At 33.7% G+C, this 20,722-nt stretch overlaps 1 protein-coding gene across 7 annotated transcripts in view; it reads right to left on the bottom strand.

Annotated features, from left to right (window-relative positions):
* LOC106661854 overlaps positions 1 to 20,722 on the bottom strand; it is a 141,693-nt gene that overhangs the window by 98,328 nt on the left and 22,643 nt on the right. The window contains exon 1 of one of the 7 annotated variants that reach the window (XM_024227929.1): positions 17,383 to 17,448. The exons of 5 other annotated variants lie outside the window; for them this stretch is intronic. The gene's annotated coding sequence lies outside the window, so the exon portion shown is untranslated. Of the gene's footprint in view, positions 1 to 17,382; positions 17,449 to 20,722 lie in introns of those variants that run through there. One more of the 7 variants, XM_024227931.1, reaches the window with a different exon arrangement.

Genomic DNA, 20,722 nt, shown 5'->3' with positions numbered 1-20,722 from the left:
TTTTTTTTTTTTGCAGGAATACAATTTTATTATATTTTTGTGAGTAATTTGTTATTAGGTGGTTTAATGGCCTTTATTTATTTATTGAACAGAACGTATTGTTTTAAATCAACTAATTTGTAGGATTTTCTTCTATAAAAAGATTTTTTTGACACCCAAATTCGATAGAAGTTTGTCTCGAAATATGCCTGTGATATTGTTCGTTGGCAAATATTCATTACTGGCAGAGAGGCCTAATCAAATATTCGATAGCTGGTAGTGGTTTAAAATCCTTCAAAAACTCGATAACATCCCCTCAAAAGGAACATCTAATGATGTCAGTAATTAGGGCAGAAGGATTCCCTTCTCTAATACAGACGGTAAATTACATATTGGATCGAGTGGATTCGTGGGTAGAGCAACGCAGTTTACTCGGGGAACGTTGTATAAAGTTAAATTGGGTTATAAACACAAACAACGTTTTTATGTGGATCTGAAGTACGGTTTTATCGATCGGTATGTACTAATTTACAAAGCTTAATTTGCTTTCCGGCACTTCAGGACACTGATTGGTTCTATGAAATATTGGCAAAGCCGTTTTTAAAACTCAAAGTGAGTCGAACAAGTATGATTTACTTTGCTGTTTCACTATTTATTAAATTTTATTAGTGATAAAGGAGGAATTATTCTACTTCGAATTGAAAGAATTGAAGTTATTTTAACCCCAACATTGTTTACAATAAATATATGTACAAGTGAGAGCACGGATGGGTATTACGCGTTTGTAATAGCTTCTAATACTCAACACCGACAATCCACTTTCACGAAGCTTATGCAGGTGTACCAAGGAACTGGAGATGTATCTTTCACTTCCTAAACCCTACACCCTACACTTTACTCCCGTCCTACCCCAGTCACAATCATAATCTCATGATCCATCCTCAATCTAAAGTGTTATGCGACCAGTGCTTGTGGATGGATGGTAAAGGGTAACTGTACGAATAACGGGGTCTTAGGGATACCAGGTATCCTTGCGTAACCTAACGTGGAGGGCGCGCTCTTCCGTTCCGGACCTTTTAATCCCTCATACTCTTGGGAATCACATGGATAAAAGAAAAACAAAACACCGGAAGAAACCAACCAGCAAAGGAAGACCAGAGAAACCAAAAGGTTCCGAACCGAAAATATTATAACAACTCCTATAAACCAACAATTGCAGGACAATTCTCGCGTGAACTTCTGCAGATGTGGGGGGGGGTCTTCAGTAAAAACCATGCCAGAAGAGGAAAGCACTCAAATGGAAGAAACGAGGAGATTGAAAACCTGCATCTCAACCCAAGAAAATTTCAAGATCTCAGACGTCAACTTGCAATCAAATGAGCCAAAAAAAGGGGGAGCCAATCCAGAAAAAAAATCAGAAAAGAAATGAAAACCTTAATGTTCGCGTTCGAACTCCGGCACCGGGACCGACCATTGGAAGCGGTAACTCCAAAAACCAACGCCAACCAAAAGTGGTAAAAGGGACACGTCACTGGGTAGTATCTCATCGTCAAGTGGAAATGCTCCTAGGACATGTTCCAGAAAAAAAGCAACATTGGGGGAAGCAATGCGGAATTAGCTATCTCTCTCAACGTAGTTGATGGGGAGAGCAATGAGACCAATCAGCAATCCCTCAAAGAACTAAAAACGGGCGTGCTGTTGGAGAAATACAAAGAGTTGACTACAAATCACGGCAGGGCCAGCCAGCGGCTAAGATTTGGCGCCGTGAAAACTCCAAAGAACCTCAGTTCAGGAATGGGTACGTTGAAAAAGTGGCTGTCCTGATAACCTGCGAGAACCAAAGTGCCAAGGAATGGAAACGGTTCCGACAATCCACCCGTTGGAAGTGGCAGACGTCACGGTAGGTCCCTAAGGAGAAATTATAAAAACCACTAGAGTAACAATTTGGTTGCCTATCCTTCTGAGGGTCGTCAGCAAGAGAGTAGAACACAAAGGTCTAACACTTGTGGTAGACATGGATGGACGCATCCTTTGCGGCTCTAAGAAAGCCAACATAAAACTTTTTCTTGGCTTTGCAATGATTACTCTAAGGGTCATAAAAAAAAACAGTAAAGACTAACGCTGACGGTTCTTCAAGCAAATCTCCAGTAGAGTAAAGCTGCAACACTCACGGTTTGTCGTGTGATCAAGGAGCAGAGCATCGATGTAGCCCATATTCAGGAACCCCGGTTAGTAAAAAAGTAGAGTAGCTAGGCTGGGAGATAAGGGAAGAAAAATCATATATGACCATGACCAACGGAAGAACATGTATTTCAATTAAAAATGAAAGAAGGGACGTTGCGTAAAGAAAAAGCAGAGAAACTGGCCATTTGCAAGGCCATATACTTGGGCTACTCTAATTGCTAGTATTAAAGTNAATTTTTGCCTAGGTAACAAAATTGTCACGGTACTATTCAAAACTAAGTAACATTTTAATAGTGATAATTATAATAAATATTTTAGTAAATAAATAGGTATTAATTTAACAAGTTATAAAATATATGTCAGTTTTTAAATAATTTTGTAAGTTAGTTTTTAGTATTAGAAATAGTATTATTATAAGTAGTACAAATAATAAAAAACCATAATAATCTTATAGGCCACAAAGATTTTTATACAAATATGTTAAACTTATAAATAAGTTAATATGTATATGTATGAATTGAATAATTTTTACATAAGTCAACAGGAAAATAATTGTTTTTAATCGCCTACCTTCGGTTTGGCAGTTTGGTCAGATCTCAGTCTTATCTTTCCAGCCAGCGAGGTTGGGCAACAGGTACTGTCAGCCAGTGCGTGCAGTTCCAAGATCCAAACCCATTTATTTACACTCTCATTCACTCAATTGGTTGTAGAGTACTCGATATTCCTCCATTGCCTTTTACACCTATTATATAACTTGCCTAATTGATGGTCGATGGGGTTCTCAATATTCCGCCATCGGCTCTCACACTGCAGATTCGCGCTAATAAATAAATTCACTCTCAACATAGCTAAACGAAACTATCAGTACTATATACAATAAAACAACCCTGTTTTCCCCAAAATCGGAACAGGGGATTCGATAATCGCTGCGTGCTCAAGCAAATTTTTCATATCGGGTGGAATTTCGACGTGCTCTCTATTCGGAACCAAAGAATTGAACGCTTCAATCAGGTGGGACATATCGAGCAGTCTTTCTCTGCGGGACACAAAGGCGGGCTTTTACACGAAAGTAAATGTTCGTGAGTCAACCTCATACGGCTTATCCTTAATGAGTGAGGATGATCCTTTTTCTAAGAGTTAGACCCTCGGAGGGCCACATATTGACAATAATTTTGATACGCGAGAGCTTCTCAGCCAAACCGGCCCAGATAATAATTTGATAGGTTGATAAATAAATAATTTACTAACCAAATGTAGAACAGCAAGAGGTTACAGATGGATAAAATATTTTTATTCTTCTGGGCTTCCAAGATCTTGAAATGTCATATTTACCAATTGAATGTCATGTTAAGTTTTCACTGTAACCGTTAAACAAAATTTGTTGTCCTATATTGTAATCGGTATTTGATCCATGCTATTCCAACCAATATACGTAAGCTCTTGAGCTTGCGTATATCGTAAGAATTTATTGGGTTATTTGTAGCCTTTTAATATTAGTCGCTTGAGCAGCTCCAACAAGCTGGGCAAGCGTACAATATTGGCCTCACTATCACTTTGCATGTAGCTATTTTGTTTTGCTCAAAGATTATTCGTTATTTAGCTAGGGGATAAAGAGTTTTTACCATCGTTTTACCTCTCTTTGTTAAATTATTAACATACCCAGTGAAATTCAGTTTGTGGCCCAGTATCACCTGTGGGACCCCCGGTATGTTTACCCCCGGCAAGGGTGATTTGCATGTCAAGAGAGGGTCGCCGCCTTGTAAAAAAATATCGATTTCGTGGTATTTGCACTTAATTTCCATGGATGGCAGAAGGGTATCATTTTTTGTCAAGTCCTTTTCAAAAGGTTTGCCTCCAAGTTGGCCTCCAGGAGGAACAATATGTTATGATTTCGTCAGCCTAAAGGACCAAAGTGCAGTTTAACTTTTCTAGCGAGAGGAGGCATTTAAGTATACAGGAAAGAGTAGTGTTGGCTATAACATAAATCTTTTATGGAATTATGAATTTCTTGCAATATTTTTCTAAGTATCGATCGTTATGAATTCTGTCACGATTTTTTTTTCTCCACCACAGCCTTAGTTTGGTGCCATGAAATATGAAAATATCTTTTGCAAAAGCAATGGGAATTTTACAAGGGTTTTAGACCGTTACTGTTTTCACGGTTTATTATATTTTATTATTGTTTAGGTAGAAGACGTTTACGAGGGTTCGCAACAGCAGAGGTCATATCAACCTTCAGGATGCCGGTGTTTTTGAAAAAAAGCCCATTTGTAAGTATGTCGGGTTCGAATGCAGCGGCGCTGGATTCGAACCGGGGACCTCTACCTTATAGTGATGAGCGCCGTGTAAACGACTAAACCGTTGCGGCCACCGACGCCTCCTACATAATATTGTCAAAAGAATGTTTTCATAGAACCGATTGTTGTGAACTCCTTATGTTTTCATGTCAATTTTAGTTTGTGGAAAGAACTATGACATTATCTTTTAAAAAAGCCATGGAAGTCTTACAAGGTCTTGCAAGGTTTATTCAATTTTATTATTATTTAGAAGGAGCAGTTATTATTCTGCTCGTGAAGTTATGTACGTCATATAATTTTAATTATTTGATCTTTTAAAGTAATGTTTTTAAGTCTCAACCATTATGAACTCTGTCACATTTTTTATTTTATTTTCTGCACCATAGATCTAGTTTTGTGTCATTAAAGATATTTTGAAAAAGTGATGGGTGATGGGACTCCTACAAGGCTGTTCGGTAGGACCGATACTGTTTGCCTTTTTTAAAAACTTGAATAGTTATTTAATTAATGTTGAAAAAAGATTTTAGCTTTTTTAAACAAGAAAAATGTAGCTTTTGATAGAGTTCTATTATTTGGAGTTCTGAGGTGCGGTCGGGTGTGACGTACGTTTTAGCAAAACATTTTCTTTATCGTGCCAACGTTTCGATCTTTATTGAGATCATCTTCAGGGCCTGGGATTTATAAACATTGTCTAAATTTGACCAATACATGTCGGATGTGAAAAAAAATGAATTTATACAAGAAATTTTTTTAGATTCAGACGAGGAAAACAAACACTTTGAGTGAGTACAAATACGTTGATTGAATCAAAAATTTTCTAGTATTGTATAAGTTTATTTTTGTTAATCTAAAATTTTTCTAGCATTGTATAAATACATTCTCTTTTTAAATCTAAAAACTTTCTTGCATTGTATAAATTCATTTTTTTAAATGTAAAAATTTTCTAGCATTGTGTAAATCCATTCTTTTTTTAAATTTAAATATTTTCTTTCATTGTATAAATTCATTTTTTTAATCTAAAAAATTTTCTTGCATTGTATAAATTCATTTTTTCACATCCTACATGTATTTGTAAAATTTAAACAATGTTTATAAATCCCACATCACGATCTGCAAATGATCATTGGCTAACGGTCACTAAACTTCACACATAGATTTTTATGCTTTCTTTTACAAATATAATTTGTTTTTGAGTATTACAGCCCCTATTTGATGCTATAGAAGATAAAAACTACTTTTAAAAAGGTCGGATTCAAGCATGTTCGTTCATTAAGTCCATTGCTTTTCCGCTTTTAATCATTCTCCGATTAAATCTACAATTAATATCATATTATAATTATATATTAAAATATGGGGAAAAGCCCAATTTGAATTAAAATACTCAGTTACTTTGCCGACTTTTGTATGAATCTTTTACATCAGCACTTTGAAAGTATTATGAGTAACGTGCAAGTATAACGAATATTAACATTTATTTAAAACATTTCCTCTAAAATGTATCTAAAAATAAAAGTTCATATTTGTTAGCCTTTTAAGGTATTATTAATAGTTTTAAAGTTCTGACAAAAATAATATACCCTCAAGAGTTTGATCGTTTTTTTTTTTCAAATTGGACTTATCCCAGATTTTTAATATGAACTGGATTTTAGTTAATTGAAGTAATTGCGGGTGAGAAATTAAAGTTTGTCCTTCCAAACACTAACTACCTAATCCTCCGCGCTTATCAAAATGGTTCTTTCCTGACTGACAAGGAACGTTTATTTCGATTACAACTCCCAGGCCTGGGAGTAGCGCAAGGCAGTGTGCTTGGATCAATCGTTTCTATCCTTTATACCGCAGATATCCCAACTACACCTAGCACTCCCATTCCATTCTTTGGCGATAACACAGCGATACTATCCTCGATCCTACAGTTGCTTGGGAAGATCTGCAGAGACATATGTCAGGTGCAGCAATGTTCCTTGCCCCGCCTTGACCTAGAAACGACAAGGTTTAAACAGGCCCTACTGTCTACATTACAAACCTATGGGACGACAACTCAAACTATTGAAGAAAAACAAATTTACAATATTGAAAACTCTACTAAGACCACTTTGGACATACCGTATGTGAACTATGGGGAACTAGTAGTTGACAATATCCAACTTACCACTAATTAGATCAATTATTAACACTCCGAATTATGTCTCCAATGTACTATCTTCCCAAAATCGCGTTTATACAAAAATTAATTCCTCAAAGATTTACTGCATTAGTTTTGCCCATGCATTGTCCACCAGTTTGCCATCTACAATCTATCATATTAATAGAAATGATAAATGATGGAGTGAGTGTGGTGTTCAATCCTTTTTAAAAAGATAGTTCCTACTCACAGTAAGTTGTTTTGCAACGATCCGGATTTCGAGCCTTTTGGCTCATCATCAGGTTGAAGGACTTTTTTAATTGTTATTATTTTTATAGTTATTTAAGAATATTAAGTATTTAATAGTATAATATTTATTTGTGTTATAATTTCCGCGTTTCGCACGTTCAAATTGAGCGCCATTAAAAAAATCAGCTGCTAATTGGTCGTCGCGTTGGCGGAGGTATCAGCGGGTTCACTTTAGCAATTCATGTCGAGAGACGTGGTTGTAGAAGTCCTTCAACCTGATGATGAGCTAAAAGGCTCGAAATCCGGATCGTGCAAAACAACTTACTGTGAGTAGGAAACTATCTTTTTAAAAAGGATCTATCATATTCATCACATTCATCGCCTGAAGAAGAAATGGCCACGCGACTATTTTTCGAAGCATCGTTATAAATTGTGAAGTGAATTGAAATGGGAAAATGACTGATTTAGCTTTTGTAAATTTAAAAACAAGTTTGAAAAGTTGTAAACTATATTACAAGTTTAGCACGTTTTCTGACTTTATAGCCATATTTAATGTTTGAAAGCTAAAACGAATTATTTGACAAAGTGGTTAATCTCATACAAGATAAATTTAAGACAGTTGATGTTTTGATTCTTTACTAAATTTATTACCGCCTGATAAGTGATTAATTGTTAAATATTCTGAAAATAAAGAAAATAAAAAATATATAGAAAAAAGATTATCATATTAAAAAAAAAAATAGATGAGAAAAATGTAGACATGTGTAACAGAAAATATTGTTTTTAGAAATGGAAAAAACCTGCGAACTATTACACTAAGAAAATATAATATATAACACGAAAACAGGCATGTAAACAAGCTAGGATTTAAAGTTTCACTCTCTACTAATACAAATTACTTCTCAATGTGTGACATTATTGGATATTTGAATTACAAAAAAAACAAACTTGATAAAGTAATCTTTATAGGAACATAAGTGTGTGTGAAGATGCAGTAAAAATTTGAAGAATACTGATTGTCAATTAATAGAGTGCTAATGGTGTCCAAGTAGAAAGAAGAAGGCAAGAAACAAAAATCGGCCTGGCCGTACAGTTTGGTCAATCTATAGAGCTTTTTGAAAGGGAAACTTTTCAAAAATCAAAGAAGAACGAGAGGCATTGCATAATTTGCTAGATCAAAATAGGTTGCAATACAAATCAAGTGAGACTCGACTTACCGATAAACAGCACAAATTATGATGTAGCTGAAATAATTAAAATTGTTATTTCCTGTTCATAGCACCAACTATTCAATATAAAAAATAAATGGTTTGTGATTGTGAATTAAAGAGAAAACAGAGGAAATGTATTATTTATGTTGATTTATGCTGGTAAAACCTAGAGGTAACTGAGGGAAAATTGACTGGTAAGCTACCAGACGAGGAGTAGCGGTTTCAATCAGCAAACCTGCGGAACTTAGTTTGCCAAGTCCTTTCCGGGTTATTGTGCCCTCTTGGAAAGTGCTTTAACTGAATTTGGATCCATATCAACGAAACTTTTTAAACGTCACTCCTGACTTATTTCCCGCCGAACTGTGGGTTCGACCAGATTTTTTGTCTCCCATCTCCAAAACTCGCAATGTTAATCTCGTAAATCAACGAGGACTATCTGGAGATATCGATCTACTGGGAATTCGCCCAGCAGTTCGAGTAACGCTTTCAGCATACGTAATCCGACCTGATGAGGTTCTCACAATTAAACTCCCTGGGTAAAACGACCACATGGCGAGGTTCGAAGGCATTATTTTCACCGTTCGAATCCACTATGAACAGCCAAAATTAATTGAACAATTGAACTAAAGATTCAATTTGACATCATTAATAGTTAGCCAAAATTGTGCTTTAAACAATTTAAAAATAGATTTAATAAATCTAAAATAAATAAATAGATAGATTAAAAGATATATTTAAGTTAATCTGAGGGGAAAAATATTACTTGGATATATTGTTCAAAAATAGAATGAAAACCCAAAATTAGCTAGGGTTCTAAATTAAAAAAAACAACACAAATTACAATTTCAACGAATCATAATCAACCACTTTTAATCATATAAATCCTAACTATCCTGATAATTATCAATAAATAAAAGACGCTAAAAGATGGCGTGAGTGTGTTGTTGAATCTTTTTAAAAAGATAGTTCCTACTCACAGTAAGTTGTTATCACGTCCGGATTTCGAGCCTCAGCTCATCATCAGATTGAAGGAGCTGTAGGCTCGAAATCCGGATCGTTGAAAACAACTTACTGTGAGTAAGAACTGTCTTTAAAAAAAATGTATATAAATGTATTTTTTTAAATAATTTTAAAAGAACAGTTTATGAAAAAACTCAGATCCTGGTCCATTTTATCGTGCATTATTTTTATCTTTTCCCATCTGCTTCAATTAGCTAGAGCTATTTTTGCATATTATTTTTTAGATATCCACAATTTTATGTTTTATTGATTAACATAAACTCGACTCACGGCCTTATCCATCTCCGTCAATAACAGCTAGGTCATTTAATCCCCCAAAGCATAAACATTAAATTTAATCCCTTCAAACGCACTATCTACATCTAGCTAACCTAACTGAGTATATGTGGGATTCTCAGTATTTCGCCATGAACCTTCTCACACTACACATTCACGCTAAAAAATACATTCACTATCAACACAGTCCTTTTTAGATCGCCCGGCTGAATTTCTCTTGAGCCAATGAGATCAATGAGCTCAGGCCCAGTTCAACTTCAAATACGAAAAAAATTCAAATACGACAAATCGATCCGGCCCACTGATGCTGCCATTAAATACAGAAAATTACACGTAAGTTTTTAAATTTAAGCTTGCGCTTCGCCGAATATTAATTCTTCCCCTGATTCAGTATTTCTTTCCGCAGGAATCACCTTTTTATCCAATTACCTGCAAACTTTATCTGTTATAAAGATGAAACTAGTTTTTTCATCTTAACGAAGACCTTGGATAAAAAGTAAGAACAATTATGACTAATAAATATATATATGTCAATAATTATGTTAAAAATCAATAAAAAAATTGAAAAAAGCTCGAAATAGTATTGAATGATTTATTTTTGAATAGAAAAAAAAAGTATAAAAAGATTAGGTAAATTTTGAATAACCGCTATTTTTCAGCAGAAATACCAGACTTATATAATTTAAGAAGACTCCATTTGAATTTCAGCACATTAAAAAATTAATAAACATCATAAATGTAATTTTAACCTGAGCTTTTTAATATGACGTTCAATTGGATCGATAAAAAGTAGTACACACCTCGAGAAAATATAAAGATGAAGTAGAAATAAATTCACTAGTTTCGTGGTCCGCTTGACCAATTAATATCTTACAATTAATTAACTTTTTTAGTTGAGATAAAAAGTCAATGGCAATGAGCGGGATTCGAACCCACGATCTTCGGCTAGATACGCCGCTGCTCTGCCACTTGAGCTATTGTGACCTCGATCCACTTGGACACTAATTTCCCATTTCAAATGGCAAAAAGGAGGGAAAATTCAAGAGGTGGGGTTGAGGTTGATCCAAAGGTTGAAAAATCCCAAGTATCCGTCGTTGAAATATTTTATGTATTTTGTCTATTACATGGACGTGTCGGGCTTACCCCCCATTATCAGAACCTAAACATGGAAAACCTCATGGTGCAATTGTCATCCGAAGATACATACTTAAGTAATTTACAAAAAAAAAAAATATATATATACCTGGACTATGCCATAGATACAGGGGTTATTTCCATCCCATCAAAATTGGATGGATTTTTTTTTAAATACAAAATAATTCCCATGTTATTAAAAACAACCTTTAGGAAAAATATTTTGGAAAATTGTATCTTCCCGAAGGTTGAGTTAGAAAACCTCTTTTTGCTACTATGCGGTTATTCTATTTTATTTACTGTTTGTTCGTATGTATTTTGTAACTAGTACTACACCCTGTTGTATTTGATAATTTTTTTACTGCGATACCCTCGATATCACGGGTTGAATTTTTTTTTTATATCAGGCTTTTTTTACTATAAAATTTTCCATATTACAATAAAATCCGTATGAAAAGGAACACCCTGTTTACCTTCAAAATAGCGATCATCGTATCAGAATCCTGATTTTTTACATCTCTTTTTTTTGCAAAAGCGATTTTTTAAATTGACTTTATTTAACCAAGTTTTCATTTTTTCTCTTTTTTTTCTCTGTGCACTTTCAGACCAAAATTAAACCGGAAGATTCAAGCGCTAATCTTCGCTGTTCTTGTATTGTTTGAGTCTTTGGCCAAAAAAGAATTTTTTGTGTAGTTTCAACCCTCATTTCTTTTTGCACATTTTTCTCCGCCAATGCTTAATAAATGAAAAATATTGTTTGTAAATTCGATATATTTGTTTGGTTTTGGGCCATCACGAATTGTTTGTATCCTTCGCCAAAAATATAATTTGAATGAACTGTGTTTTAAATTATATCGTTGCAAACGTTAACACATTTAGACGAGTATTTAATAAAAATGCAACATGCACATGGCAATTTTTTAAATGCGTTTATAGTGAAAATAAAAACAAGGTTGGTTAAAAAAAAGGTTGTAAGTTTCAATTTTATTTTTACGCAAACTTATAACGTTTTCCGGCAACAACGTAATTTATCATATCACTTGTGTAGAAATCGCAAAGATAAAAATATTACATGAAAAACTTCATTACACGAATGGCTACTTAGCGTAATTACTAAACAGTTTCTATAGATTTCAAATGGTATCTACGGTTTACGGAGAATAAATTCAAATCTATAAAGGTCTGAATGAGTATTAGCTACAATTGTAGTAGAATAATTTAAAAATAAAATTTGTTAAAACACCTCATACACTCAAAAATAGAATAGAAAAATGACAATTTCAATTTTGAATTTTACAAACGTTTGAAAAATGTCATTATTCTTATGAAATGCCTTATTGTTTGAAAAAGGCAGGCATCTGTTTTACCAGATACACCACCACTAACTCTTTGTAAACATTTTTCTTGGAGACATAACAATTTGTTTCAGGTCGGATAGTTCGATCCTGTTAAGAAAATAATATATTATTCACGATCTTTGTGTTAATCCTGTTAAGTCTGTTAGGTCCTGTTAGATCAAGAAAAATGATAACGTACACTTGTAAGAATCGGCTAGTTAACATTGCTCGATCTAACAGGCCAGGGCCAATGTTAGATGTTAGGTCGAAAATGTAGTCACAGTGCTATCCGTTAGGGCGTAGGTAACGAACATGGCAGCCATGAATTTAACAGCTGTTTTTTGTTTACATATATTTTTATTCTTAAATGCGCTTTAATTAAATCAGACCAATACATTTATTTTGTTAATTTCTGACTTGTCCTTATACTCTCATTCATAATAGATTCATCCCCTATCCTGTAAAGTTGTAGGTTGTTAGACGTTAGGATACAAGTTAGATAAATCGGCACGAATTGAAGCGTGTCATTTGTTAGTACTTTTCGAGTGCATTTTGAATGAAAGAGTTGATTGATTTTCCTTTTTTATGAACTTCTGGCATCTTACAATTTAACATAAACGAAAACCAAAACGAACAACAACAAGCTGTAAGTTATAGCTTTATTTTTGGTTCTACCAATCGCCACCGCAGCATTTAGGGAAAATTAACGTATAACATGCTAAGGAAAGAAGGGGGCATTCACGATCTTACTGGACATTTCTCTATTCGAGTTAACACGAGTTAACGTCTTACACACATCGTGAATACCCATATTGTCTTTTAAAGTGTAGCTTCATTGCGCCGTTATTGCACAATGTGGCTGTATTGTTGTACACTGCACAAAATATTCTGTAAACATAAAAATGTAAGGTAATGATTTCTGCGTATTTATCATTTCAATTTGGCGCATAATACTTTTTCGAATTAAAAAATATTAATATAATTTATTAAGAATTTTGAAGAATTGTACAGTTCTACGCATTATTAAGAGAGTTTGGGGGAAGGAAAACACTAGAGTAAAACGAAAAAAAGTTTTACAATGTAAATAGAATTTGTAATGTGGTCGTTACCGATCATCCTGTTCTGTCTATTCTCTCCTTGTTTATCTTTCACGCGTTTCACCATTTTCCGTGTTCGTTCTACGTGATAAAGCCAAATCTTTTATTTTTATTTTCTTTATTCGAGTTAACACGAGTTAACATGTTACAAAAATCGTGAACACTTTTTTATTTTTTATTTTTCTTTATATTTTTAACGAGTGTTTGCAACAGCAGAGGTCATATAAACCTCAGGGTGCCGGTGTTTCTGAAAAAAAGCCCATTTGTAAGTATGTTGAGTTCGAATGCAAGGCAGCTGGATTCGAACCCGGGACCTTTACCTTACAGTGATGAGCGCCGTGTCAACGCCTAAACCGTTGCGGCCACAATTAATTATTCTGTCTAAGGTCTCGGTCGAGAAAAAATTCATAGATAGATAATACATTCATAGATTCGTAAGTCGCTGAAAATCCAATCCGATTACACGACATTTGAAAATGCAAAAAGAAGGAAAATTCGAACGGTTGTAGGCTGAGATGGGGTGTCCGAGTGGACCGAAGTCATGATTGCTCAAGTGGTAGAGTAGCATATTTAGCCGAAGGTCGTGGGTTCGAATCCCGCCGCTCGTGACACTGACTTTTTTATCTCGACCAAACCTTTGAAAGAATAATTAATTGATTGAAATTATATTGTATGTTTCACTTTGCTGTAGTTTAAGTTATAGAATACTGTTATAAAATATTTACTACCTAACCCTCGATTAATATAAATGCGTATAAAACGTTTTCACTGAATTTAAATAAAACAAAATATCTTTTTGTGTATTTATTTATTTTTACAGGAAGCCGTGTCGTTCTAACAATAGCAACTCGTAGTACGTGGTAGGATTTAGAACTGGATGTTAAACGCACATCTAGGAAAAAAAAGTATCCACTGTGACATAGTTAAAACTCGTTTAAGCAGATTATTTGAACTTACAAAGCTTCTGGCAAGTCCTCTGAAATTGCGCACCTGTTTAAATAATTTGAATCGATCTCATCGGGCGTGTAATGATTGTAATAACAATTTTTCGTCAATCGCGTTATAATTTACGGTCATTAAAATATTTACAACTTTGTGAAATACTGTTCTTCCTCGTATTTAATAAACGGATTATTTGTAAAATCCAGTATTAATCGATCCAATTGCGATTCCCCTAATCCGCGCCCGGGTTGACTCAAATGAAAAAATAAATCTCCAATCAAGTATAAAATCGAATCTATACATCAAAAAATAAAAGAATAAACAATTAATTGATTCGATTTCACATAGAAACTGTGCGAAAAGGATGGAACACCCAACAATAAATGCTTTGTCATTTAAAATTACTTTCTAACAGGCAAACTATTTGCATAAAAAAAAAACAAAGACAATGAAACAAACTTTTCCCTTTTTTATCAGTTATACAAATTTCTCGAACAAAGTCACTTATAACTACTTATAGTGGACCTTTCACAACTGATAATAAATAAATCCGCCCGAAGAACCTTGTCATTTAAAAACCTTTCTCTCGATTGAAAAATAAATCGGCTATTCTTACCGAAGAAAAAATTAATTAAATAATCAATAGGAAAAAAAGTAATGTAATCCGTTGTGCGAGAAAAGTTAATAATTATATTTTCAAATAAGTTTGCTTTTGTCAACGTGAAGATTGACGTCAACGTTAATTCAATTAATTTATCTCCAAGTTAAGCAGTGGAAAATCGAAAACAGACACAGCAAAATATGATGTAAAATTTACTTTTCAGCATTTAATTTTTTTAATTTTCCCTCACTCATTAGATAACATCATGACTGTTTAAATTCGGCCCGAAGGACCATAATGCTTGAAGAAATTTTTTTTCATTGAACTAACAACTTTTTATTTAATCAAAGTGGAATTTAATTAAATAAATCAAGAATAATATTATAAACCAAAACAGAAATTAAATTAATGAACAGAAAAATCGAATTTCAAATATTAAATACATTGCTATTTGAAGTTGCTTTTTTAATCATGAAAATATCACACATGCATGGACAAATTTGAAAAATTACGTTAAATTCTCCCTTCAAGAGTTATTACATTTTCTCTTATTAAACCCATTATATTTAATGGTCTATTGACCAATTTACTTATTTCAATAAATTAATCTATTTATGTCAGGTATCGACTATCACCCATTCAACCAAAATCCTACAAAATGCATGTAATAAGATAAACGAATGGACAAAAAAATGGAAAATCAAGCTAAATCACAAAAAAGTGGACCAGTTCCGTCGCTCACAATCGATGGATACCATTCAGCGATATAGCTAAATATCTGGAAATGATCTTAGATGCCAAGCTGAAAGAACACGTGAAGAAAAAAGGGCAGAAATAGGTTTAAGGTATAGGATGACAGGGCGTGGCTCCAACCTTGCTATACAAAATAAAATATTATTATATAAACAAATCATAAAACTTATGTGGACATGTCGTATTCTCAACTATGGGGTTGTACCAAACACAGCAAAATCAAAATCATACAAACACTCCAAAATAAAATCTTACGTAACATGGCCAATGCACCTTGGTACATAAAGAATAAGGACTTACATAGGGATCTTAAGATCCCTGAAGTCACGGCGGAAATACAAAGATTTGCCGCCAAACACCAAGCTCGCCTCAGCCAGCACGAGAATGTGGAAGCGACCAAATTCTTACATAACCGAAACATGGTCAGAAGATTAAAAAGAACAAAGCCGTATGAACTTATGTAGTTAAAAATGAATAGTGAATAGTGAAATGTAAATTTTATTGTACCATTGGGTTTATAAGCATGTAAACATTTATTTATTCTATAATATTATTATAAAATTAATGGTCGGTCTAATAAGACCAGTTTTAATGAATAAATTTAATTGATTTAAAAAAAGCGTAAGGTTTTGGTTGAAATGAAAAAGCTAGAGCCACGAGCGGGATTCGAACCCACGACCTTCGGCTAAATACGCCGCTGCTCTACCACCTGAGCTATGTGTGGTTAGAGCAACGGCGTATTTAGCCGAAGGTCGTGGGTTCGTATCCCGCTCGTGGCATTAGTTTTTTCATTTTCTCTTACTCTTTAGATAACACCAAACTGTCTAAATGGAGAAATCTAACTAAATAATTCGAGTAGAAAGGAATAGAAAAAAACTGAACGAATAGCAATTGCGACAAAGGATGTTTTCTTAACTGAGTAAAAATACTACTATGCCAAGGAAACTTGTGAGGAAAAAGATACAACAATTGTAAAGATTATCTTTTAACAATTAATCCCGTACGTATCATCTTCGGCAGTTAATAGCAATTAACAAATTAATAAACAAACGGTCGCTTAAAAAAAACACATAATAAACAATTACGAAAGAAAGATTATACAGACTAGCGTTATTTTTATCCCTACAAACTGATTAAAGCCACTTGCACCATACAGATTAATTAATTTATTTGTTACATTTTTTCTCTCTTATTAGATAACATCATGACTGTCTAAATCCGGCCTGGAAAACTATATTGTTGGAAGATTAATTTGTTTATTGAATGAACCGCTTTTTAACACATAATCAAACAGCGATTTAATCTAATAAGGAACAATTTTATAAAGACAGAAACTGAATGAATGGCCAGAAAATGGGGTACCAAAATAATACTTAATTTTCAAATAAAGTTGCTTTTTTAAACGTAAAAATATCTTTCTATACCACGAACACATTCGAGAAAATTATGTGAAATAACACCCTTCAACGTTTTGTGTATTTATTCAATTTTTCCTCACTCGGCAGACAACATAAAAATTGTCCGAAAGTGTTTTTTGGTTAAACTGAATATAAAAAAATTCTAACACTGAATCAAACAGAAATTTAGCTAAATGTATCGAAGAAGAGAATAAAAAAATAAGGTCACGCTTTGAACCACGGAAAAAAAATTATGCCAGGAAAACATACGAAAAAAGATGCGCAAAAATATGATGTAAAATTCATACATCGTTATCCAATTCTCACTCAATAAATAATGTCGAAACTTGAAATCTGGCACAAATGAATATAATCTTGAAATAAAGTTTTTATTTTTATTTTTTAAGCCGAATAATACTAATAATACCGAGTAATAATGGTATTCTTGTCTGTGAACATGTATTTCAATGCCATGGTTCGAGATGAGGCATGCACAAATATTTTGCAAAGTCTACGCTTTAATAGTTAGTTCATATTACCTAGTTTTCTCTATTCAACAAATACCACCTAACCTGTTAAAATCCGGCCCGGAGGACCAACCAAGAGAATAATTTTTTAATCGTATAAAAATAATACTAAATCTAGCAACAATTTTATTAATTAAACCAAATCAGAAACTATTAAACGCTTTAAAACACTGGTTTACATCGTGAAGTCAAATCACATTTACAAACACCTTCAAATAATAGAATCTCCGTTGAATAAAACAAAGTTTTTACTTACTTAATGGTGTAATTATAATAAGCAAGCCAACTAAGCGTTAGAAGACAACTGCCTCGTGCACCAATAGTATGGAAATGTGACTAGAGATGTTTACTAACGGTCCTGGTGTCCTAGGAAGGGGTATCTCCAGGTACCTGGTTGTGAAAGGCATTCGGAAAATGGGGGAAATCAGGAATCAACTACATCAACCCTAGATGTTAGAGAAAAACAAGTGAGATCATTATTAGTTAAGATCTAACGAGTTTTGATAATTTTGTTTTTTCCATTGTACATCCTGTTCCCTTGACAACAAGGAAAATAATAACAATAAGACTTCTCAAGATGTTTTGAGGAACATAACAGGAAAACAAGATATTTTCACTTATATAATCTTGTGTTTGTTCGGTTAATGAGTATTATTTTTATCATTTAGCTATTAACATATTGCTTTGGAAGACGCCCAACGTCGAAATCAAACACTTCCGTTTAAAAATGCACGTCGTCCAAGTTCGGAAATTTCAATCTATTCTGGCTTTTCACTTTTATATCGGCCATGATATTGTCAATATATTTGGGTCTTTTAGAGTAAGGTTACTGAACTGTACAGGTAAACGTTTATTTGCAGAAAGGAATTTTAATTTGGTCAATCTTTTATTAAGAATCTACATATTTTCTTAATCATATTCATAAGTGTGTGGGGTTTAGTGACCGTCAGTAAATGATTATTCGGAGATCGTGATATGCGGTCTGGTGTGACGTAGGTTTAACAAAATATTTTCTTTATCGTGCCAACGTTTCGATCTTTATTGAGATCATCTTCAGGGCTCAAAGTGTTTGTTTTCCGCGTAAATGTGTTTTCTTGCCTGTCGTGTTACGAGTGCCCACACTTTGAGCCCTGAAGAGGATCTCAATAAAGATCGAAACGTTGGCACGATAAAGAAAACCTTTTTCTAAAACCTATGTCACACCAGACCACATCTCACGATCTCCGAATCGTTTATTGTATTGTCTTTTAAAAATCTGGGTTTGTACTAAATTTATCTTCTATTTTTTTCATAACACAATGTCGTATATTTAAACTTTTTTGATTAAACTGGATTTTTCATTTCATCAAAGGATGCGCGAACAATGTTTCTGCCGGTGGAATGTTTTACAAGAGTTGATTTTATTGTCTTGGCTAAGTTCGTCAACCGACCAACTTCTCTAAAGGGGAGTCAAGTGCTTGGTTGAGTTCGCATCTAGAGCTAACAGAGGACAAGTGTGAAAAAAATTCAAGTGGAGTTAGGTCAGTTGAGCATGGCACGATCAATCCTTCTGATCTAAAACGACTTTCCCGGCCAAACCTTTGGAATACATCGCAAAATAAACAGGAAATAATACTGTAAATACATCGTTAATCGTACATTTGATGAAATTTTATCAAGTAAATTGTATTTATATTTCAATTAATTATTATTTTTATCTGAGGTCTTGATTGAGATGAAAAAGTTAGTGTCAAGAGCGGGATTCGAGCCCACGACCTTCTGCTCAATACGCCGCTGCTCTAACCTGGACCAGAGATATCTCAAATGGTTCGGGGAGCGGCGTATTGAGCCGAAGTTCGTGGGTTCGAATCCCGCTCGTGACACTAACTTTTTCATCTCAATCAAGACCTTAGATAAAAAGAATAATTAACTGAAATAATTAATATGGTCAATTATGGCAGCTAAACATATACGGATTAATGTACTTATATTGTTGGAAAGTTAAGTATAGGAGAAAATAATTTTATTTCACACCGGATTTATACATCTATACACTGACAGTCTTCCTCACTACAATAAAGGATTAGAACTCGAGGCTATGTGAAAAAATTTGGTATTGTTGTAAATAGTATGTTCCAAAAACAGAAATATTTTTTCTTACGTTTTCCTATACCTTTATCGATTAACCAATGGGGTGGAATTAATCTGTTGAGTTTTAATCAAGAATTTTGACAAAGAGTACAAGAATTAAGTATATGTTATTTTTCATGTTTAAACCTCGCGAATCAAGAACTTTATGAATTGTTTCGAGAAAACTACCATAAATCCGCAAAGCCAAATTTTCAAAGTTCGGCCGATTTCAAATAGGATTTTGCCCCGTTTCGCAAACATTGACGAGTATAAACACAGTTCCTCAGTTTGGAAGGGGATGAAGTATAATGCCTAGCCAGATCATGATTCGGTTCGGTTCGTTCAACCCGATCCGATCGCTTTTTGTTGGACGATATGGGTGCCACTTGACTTAAATTTACCAGATACCCATCGGAGTCGAGCCAAGACAAGACAAAGTTCGAAGTATACAGTGGAACAAAAAAGTAGTGAACTTTTTTATACACGCTACTAATCAAAAATTAAATAATAAACAAATAAATCATTCATTATAAAATCTAATCTTTTTCCTCCATTTTATTAACATTATAATTTTTCTCCGAAATTACTTTTTGACGAGTAAAACAACAAGGGAATAACTTCGAATTTGTTTAATGAAACGTTTTTAGTGATTGTAACAATAATTCGAAAAAAATATTACACATATTTCCGAGCATTCTCGACAAAGTATTTAAAAAGAGTGTAAAAAAATATATATTTTAAATAATTTACACAATTTGTTAAATAAATTTTTCTTCCTTTGCTGTACATGTTTCAAAGTTGTTACATATTATAAGTGTTTTTTATGCAGGGTAAGAAAATAATAAGTGCGGTTATATTAAATAAGAATAAATATATAAAAACCGAAAGTCCTTATCAGTAATTAATTAAGTTGAATTCAAACAGCATTGTTAAAAAAAATCAATTCGGCCTTGTCTTAAGCACCATGTAACACCCTTAAATACAAATTTTTATGACAAATAAAAAATAATTATTTATCAGTTTTTATTATTTTCTTAATGTTATGCAAAAAGTGATGAGAAAAACAATTATTACGGGACTCGAACCCGCTAGCTGAGGTATAGAGCACGTCGTGGGTCGTGGGTTCGCGTCCTGCTCGGGGATACCAATTTTTCATCTCAGCTTTCTTTACATAAAACACAAAAAATAAACTATTTTTTCTTTTCCTGCTGTTCCACTTAAACATTCGTAAATACACTTGATTTTAACTAAATTCAACGTTGTTACCACCTTTGGAAAACCGACTATTTCTTTTTTCAAGTTATGTCACAACCAACTAATTAAGGTTTCTTTAAGTTGACATAAAAAAGTCAGTGTCACGAGCGGGATTCGAACCCACGACCTTCGGCTTGATACGCCGCTACTCTACCACTTGAGCTATCGTGAGTTTTTTTTATCTCAACTTAAAAAAACCTTAATTGGTTGAATGTTATTAATTGGTCAAGCGG

This window comes from Cimex lectularius, unplaced genomic scaffold, assembly GCF_000648675.2.
Source record: "Cimex lectularius strain Harlan isolate CLEC.00 unplaced genomic scaffold, Clec_2.1 scaffold59, whole genome shotgun sequence".
NCBI classification, from domain to species: domain Eukaryota; kingdom Metazoa; phylum Arthropoda; class Insecta; order Hemiptera; family Cimicidae; genus Cimex; species Cimex lectularius.
This window is presented reverse-complemented; position numbering and strand designations above follow the sequence as displayed.